The 6,669-nt window shown below is 39.0% G+C and overlaps 1 non-coding gene across 1 annotated transcript; it reads right to left on the minus strand.

The window, feature by feature from the left end:
* Positions 1–1,168: 1,168 nt before the first annotated feature.
* Positions 1,169–1,274, minus strand: LOC140858234 (small nucleolar RNA R71). The gene has a single exon (XR_012141802.1). It is a non-coding gene; the product is annotated as a small nucleolar RNA R71 (small nucleolar RNA).
* Positions 1,275–6,669: the final 5,395 nt, after the last annotated feature.

Consider the following 6,669-nt stretch of genomic DNA (forward strand, 5'->3'; position numbering starts at 1 on the left):
TAACACTTAACTAAAATAGCGTAACCTCAAATATAAAAATTTCTAACTTGATTGGACACCTTGTTTCTTTGCATTGCATCTCCATAATTAATCTTAAGGGCAATAACCCATTAACCAGATAAGGTGGGGATTTGATCACCCTTCCTTGGCCCACAAATCACTCCCTTGCATTTGCATAACCTAGACCTTAATTTAAAATCAACTAGACGTCAGCCCTAGGAATTTCGAGCTCAATAGGATAAGAAAGCTCTAGAGTTGAACCGAGTGCGGATTGGTTAATTGCTCGGTGTCTAAGGCAAGTGGTTAAAGAAAGTGGTTTTCAATTGGTTCCGTTGACTGACCTGGCCAACTTAGTTGGTGTCTAAGAAAGCAACGAGCAGGGAACCTCCCACATCTTACGCTTACCTGGCTGAGTCAATTAGTCAGTCTTGAGCTTGGAGTGCTCAAAAGCAATCTTGAAAGTTAGGAGCTGTCTAGATCTAAGTTAACCATAGGATAGAGAGTCTATGATTGTTTAAGTTGATTGCAATTAACATCTAAACATTATTAGTTTCTCCCTTTTCATAGATTTAAGATTCTTAGGTTCTTCTCTTTAGATTTTCTTCATTCTTTTCTCACTTTATTATAAAAATATATATTATAAAAAAAAAAAAAAAAAAATTCTGTGTGTGATCTACAGTATAATTGTATGGTGTATGCTTGGCCGTAGATCGTTACGACCAGAAATCCAACCTTTTGATCCAGAAATAGAAAGAACCTTTAGAGCCAACAGACATAAAAAGATGGACCGAAATCAGGAGAATGATCCACCCAAGCAATTGAAGGAGTACTTTACTCCTTCCACATATACTTACTCTCTTTGTATTCAAGTACCCCCTGTGGAGGCCACTCAATATGAAATTAAGTCCAGTATAATCCAAATGTTACCTTCATTTTATGGACTTAGTAATGAAGACCCTTATAAACATCTTGAAGAATTTCTTGAGATATGCTCAACTGTCAAAATTCACAACTTCTCCGATGATGCTCTTAGGTTGAAATTATTCCTTTTTCACTTAAGGACAAAGCCAAATACTGGCTACATACTTTGGATTCCATGACTATATCAACCTGGGACCAGCTGTAAGGAGAGTTTCTCAAGAAATATTTTCCCATAGGAAAACTAATCAAATAAGGAAAGCCATAACTAGTTTTTCCCAATTAGATGGAGAAATGTTTCATGAAATATGGGAGAGATTAAAAGATCTTATTAGAAAATATCCCCACCATGCTATACCTAAGTGGCAGTTAATCCAATATTTTTATGATGGGCTCTCTGAAAGACATCGACAAATGGTCGATGCATCATGCGGTGGGACATTTATGCTGAAAAGTGAGGATGAGGCATGGCAACTGTTTGAAATTTTAAGTGAAAATTCATTACATCATATGTCTGCCTCTATTAGAGATAAACCCATGTTAAACTCAAAAAGAGGTGGAATATATGAAGTAGAAATGCATAGATATCCATCAAAAGGTAGATGAACTATCCCAAAAATTAGATCGTCTTCTAAACACTGGACAATCCCCGATTCCACCTAATCCAATCCAAGAAGTTTGTGCATTGTGTGCAAGTCCAAACCATTTTGTTAGTGAATGCCCAGCCGCACCCCAATTTCCTGAGTTTGTGCACGAGCAGGTTCAGCAAGTCCAACAAGCTCGCAGACCAGGAAACGATCCATATTCGAACACTTATAACCCCGACTGGAGAAACATCCAAATTTTTCCTGGAGACCACAACCAGTGGTTGGTCCTGCCACACCTCGACCTCAATATCAAGACCCAACATATAGGCATGGACCATACCATCAATTTCAAAATGTTCCTCAACCGTCTACTACTGGTCACAGCTCAGCTTTTGAGGAAAAAGTCCTGAAAGCACTAGAAAGATTAGAAGTCAACACTCAGACCTTAACTCCACACACAATCCATTGCTAAGCTAGAACCCAAATAGGTCAACTAGCAACTGCATTCAGTAGGAGGGAAGGAGGAAAATTACCTAGCCAACCAGAGAGCAACCCAAGAGGGCAATTTATGATTGAGAGTTCTAATACCCCAGAAGCTTTTTCTGAACATGCCAAATCAATCATGACTCTGAGAAGTGGAAGGTCATTGAACACACTAGTAAAACCAATGAGACCGACCCTAAATCTCTAACCGAATCCAAATCACCCAAGAACAAGGAGGACCTAAAATAGAGAAGGAACCAACTGCACCGGAATCATCTTACTTGCCTAAAGCCCCATTTTCGGATGCCCTGAAAGCCCCTATTCCTGTAGATAAGAAGGGAGAAAAACTCGATGAGATGTTGGAATTGTTTAAGCAAGTCCAAATTAATCTTCCCCTTCTAGACGCAATCAAACAGGTCCCTGCTTATGCCAAATTTTTGAAGGATTTGTGCACCCAAAAACGTAAATCTAGATCACAAATCCAAAGAAAGTACGTCTCACTGAACAGGCTAGTTCTGTCTTCCAGCATGCCACTCCTCCAAAGCTTAAGGACCTAGGAGCCCCCATCATTTCCTGTGTTATAGGAGATTATCACATTGAAAAAGCTCTTCTGGATTTAGGGGCAAGTGTGAATCTTTTACCTAGTTCGGTGTATGAACTTTTTGGATTTGGAGAACTGAAACCCATATCAGTCACACTGCAGTTAGCCGACAGATCAATTAAGGAACCACGTGGAATGCTTGAGGATGTCTTGGTCAAGGTAGATGAGTTTTACTTTTCAGTTGATTTTCTGGTTCTCGATATGGAATTAAGTGGCAACCCCAGACAAATTCCCATTATCTTAGGACGACCCTTCCTAGCTACGGCAAATGCATGCATTAATTGTAGGACAGGAGTCATGGACGTATCGTTTGGGAATAAGAAACTAAGACTGAATGTGTTTGGTGCTTCCCAAGGACCATCAATGGATAGTTGCTTCGAAGTAGATACACTAGAAGATATTATAGAAGATGCAACACCCATAATTCTAGCACCAGACCCCTTAGATACTTGCTTGGCTCACTTTGGAGTGTGTGACTTTGAGGAATATAGGAAAGAAGTTAACATCTTGTTAGATACACCACACGATAAAACCACTCCTCCATGGACAATCAAGTATGAGCCATTGCCCACATTAGCCAGTACACCAATAGTCCCATCTTTAGAATCACCACCTATGTTAGAATTGAAACCTCTTCCTGCTACGCTTAAGTATGTATTTCTAGGACTCAATGACACCCTCCCAGAAATCATTGCATCAGACTTGACCCCTAATCAGGAAGCACAATTGGTTGGTATTCTGAAGAAACATAAAGAGGCTATCGGTTGGTCCATTGCCGATTTAAAAGGAATTGACCCCTCCATTTGCATGCACCATATTCATTTTGAGGAAAATGCCAAACCCCATCGAGATATGCAGAGGAGATTGAACCCAAACATGCGTGAAGTAGTAAAGAAAGAGGTGGTAAAGTGGTTAGATGCTGGAATCATCTACCCCATATCCGATAGTAAATGGGTCAGTCCCACTCAAGTAGTACCTAAGAAATCTGGTATTACTGTGGTGGAGAACGAAGAAGGTGAACTACTTCCAACTCGCATATCATCTGGATGGCGAGTATGCATAGATTATAGAAAACTGAATGCCGTTACTAGGAAGGATCATTTTCCATTGCCCTTCATCAATCAAATCCTAGAACGGTTAGCAGGACAAAGTTTCTACTATTTTCTTGATGGTTATTCAGGGTACAATCAAGTACCTGTATTTCCAGATGATCAAGAAAAGACTACCTTCACCTGCCCCTATGGCACCTTCGCTTTTCGGCGTATGCCATTCGAGCTTTGCAATGCACCCGCTACATTTCAACGGTGCATACTGGCCATTTTTTCGGATATGGTGGACAAATATCTTGAAGTTTTTATGGATAATTTTTCTGTGTTTGGAACCACCTTTGAGGATTGTCTCCATAATCTTTCCAAAGTACTTAAACGGTGTATGGAGACAAATCTTGTCCTAAGTTGGGAAAAGAGCCATTTCATGGTACGGAAAGGAATTGTATTAGGACATATTATTTCTGAAAAAGGGATCGAGGTAGATAAAACCAAAGTTGAGGTTATTTCAAAACTACCACCTCCTACTTCGGTCCGACAAATACGATCTTTCTTAGGTCATGCCAGATTTTATAGACGCTTCATCAAAGACTTTAGCAAGATTTCAAGACCCTTGTGCAATCTGTTGGCCAAGGATACACCATTTGTCTTTGATGAAGACTGTTTGAAAGTGTTCAACACATTACGAACAGTCCTGACAACAGCATCCATAATAAAACCCCCGGACTGGTCCATTCCATTTGAGATTATGTGTGATGCCTCTGACTTTGCAATAGGTGCCGTCTTAGGCCAAAAAATCAATAAGGAGCCACATGTGATCTATTATGCTAGCAAGACTCTTTCCGATGCCCAATTAAACTACACCACAACAGAAAAAGAGCTACTAGTAGTAGTGTTTGCCCTTGAAAAATTTTGCTCATATCTGTTAGGGTCTAAGGTTCTAGTTTACTCTGATCATGCGGCTCTGAAACATCTCCTCTCAAAGAAAGATACTAAACCGCGTTTGATCAGATGGATCCTTCTTTTACAAGAATTTGATCTGGAAATCCGAGATAAGAAGGGTTCTGAGAATGTGGTAGCTGATCACATCTCCAGGATCTTAGTTGAACACACGATAGGCATAGATGAGGTCAAAGAAAAATTTTCTGACGAACAACTCTTTGCAATCTCTTCTAGCCGTCCTCCATGGTTTGCCCATATTGTCAATTACTTATCAACAGGACAAGTACCTTCTCACTGGACAAAACAAGAAAAGGATCGATTTTTCTCGCAAATTAAACATTATTTCTGGGAAGACCCTGAACTATTCAAATACTGTCCTGACCAAGTTATTCGTCGTTGTGTCCCCGAAAGTGAATTCCAAAGCATTCTCACTTTTTGCCATTCTTCGGCATGTGGGGGACATTTTAGTGGAAGAAAAACTGCAGCAAAAGTACTGTAGAGTGGGTTTCATTGGCCAACGCTTTTCAAGGATGCGCATGAATTTGGCCGAAGTTGTCTGCGATGTCAGCAAACAGGAAATTTATCCAAGAAGGATATGATGCCGCTGACCCCCATTTTAGTAGTAGAAATTTTCGATGTTTGGGGGATTGATTTCATGGGACCTTTTCCAGCCTCATTTGGATTTGAATATATTCTAGTGGCAGTTGATTACGTATCAAAATGGGTGGAGGCAATAGCTACACGGACTAATGATAATAAAATTGTAATTAGTTTTATCCAACGAAATATCATTAGTTGATTTGGCTTCCCAAGGGTGATCATTAGTGATGGGGGGACTCATTTTACGAATAAACATTTTGAAGCACTTATGAAAAAATATAATATTTCACACAAAGTGGCCACACCATATCACCCCCAAACTAATGGTCAGGTAGAGGTGTCAAATAGGGAGATTAAACATATCCTAGAAAAGATGGTTAGGCCCAATAGAAAGGATTGGTCTCTTCGCTTAGACGATGCATTATGGGCTTACCGTACTGCTTTTAAAACACCCATAGGAATGTCTCCCTATCGACTTGTTTTCGGAAAAGCTTGTCATTTGCCGGTGGAATTGGAACATCGTGCATTTTGGGCCATACGACAATTTAACTTTGATATAAAAAATGCAGGTTTCAATAGGAGACTCCAATTAAATAAACTTGAAGAGCTACGCAATGAAGCATATGAGAGTGTCAAAATTTATAAGGCTCGAACTAAAGCATATCATGATAAATTTATTGCATGAAAAATGTTCGAGCCCAATCAAAAAGTTTGGCTCTTCTATTCTAGGTTGCGTCTGTTTCCTGAAAAACTTCGCTCACGTTGGGACGGACCTTTGATTGTAACTCAGGTATTTCCTCATGGAGCTATAGAACTCAAAAATTCTAAACAGGGGAACACTTTTAAAGTGAACAGTCAGCGATTGAAACCTTACATAGATGAAATTAGTGATGGAGAATTAATTGAATCTGTTGATTTAGTGGATCCAAAACTGCCATAATACTAAATTCAGTCTGGCTGAAGACGTAAAACTTAGCGCTTGTTGGGAGGCAACCCAACGATTTCATTTTTTTTTTTTTTTTTTTTTTTACTTTATCGCAGCTGCAAGAATTTAGAACAAGAGCCTATTAATCAATGAAGTTATCTTCAACTTCCGAAGCAAAATTATCTCAGGTGCACTCTCTCCTTTTATTTTCTTTGCTTTTCTACTCCATTGAGGACAATGTAGATTAAGTTGGGGGGGGAAAATTAATCAAATCCTCGAGTATGGTCAGAAATAATTAGTTTTGTGTATTCAAATTTTGATTAAGAGTCAATTAGGCATCCTAATAAATGAATAATTAACGGTCAAGATAATTTTAGAGATACTGAGGAATAAATTATTAAGAAAACCCAATGAATGGTAGGGTTTAAACTAGATCAAATTTTAGGAGTGATTTTACAACCTTCTTCTTACTGATCTCAATAAAAAAATCTGCTTCATGAGAAATTGGGTGGAAAGATCGAGGTATGCAAAAAAAAAAAAAAAAAAAAAAAAGAAAGAAAAAACAAC

The sequence above is a fragment of the Elaeis guineensis genome, chromosome 5, assembly GCF_000442705.2.
Source record: "Elaeis guineensis isolate ETL-2024a chromosome 5, EG11, whole genome shotgun sequence".
Classification (NCBI taxonomy): Eukaryota; Viridiplantae; Streptophyta; class Magnoliopsida; order Arecales; family Arecaceae; genus Elaeis; species Elaeis guineensis.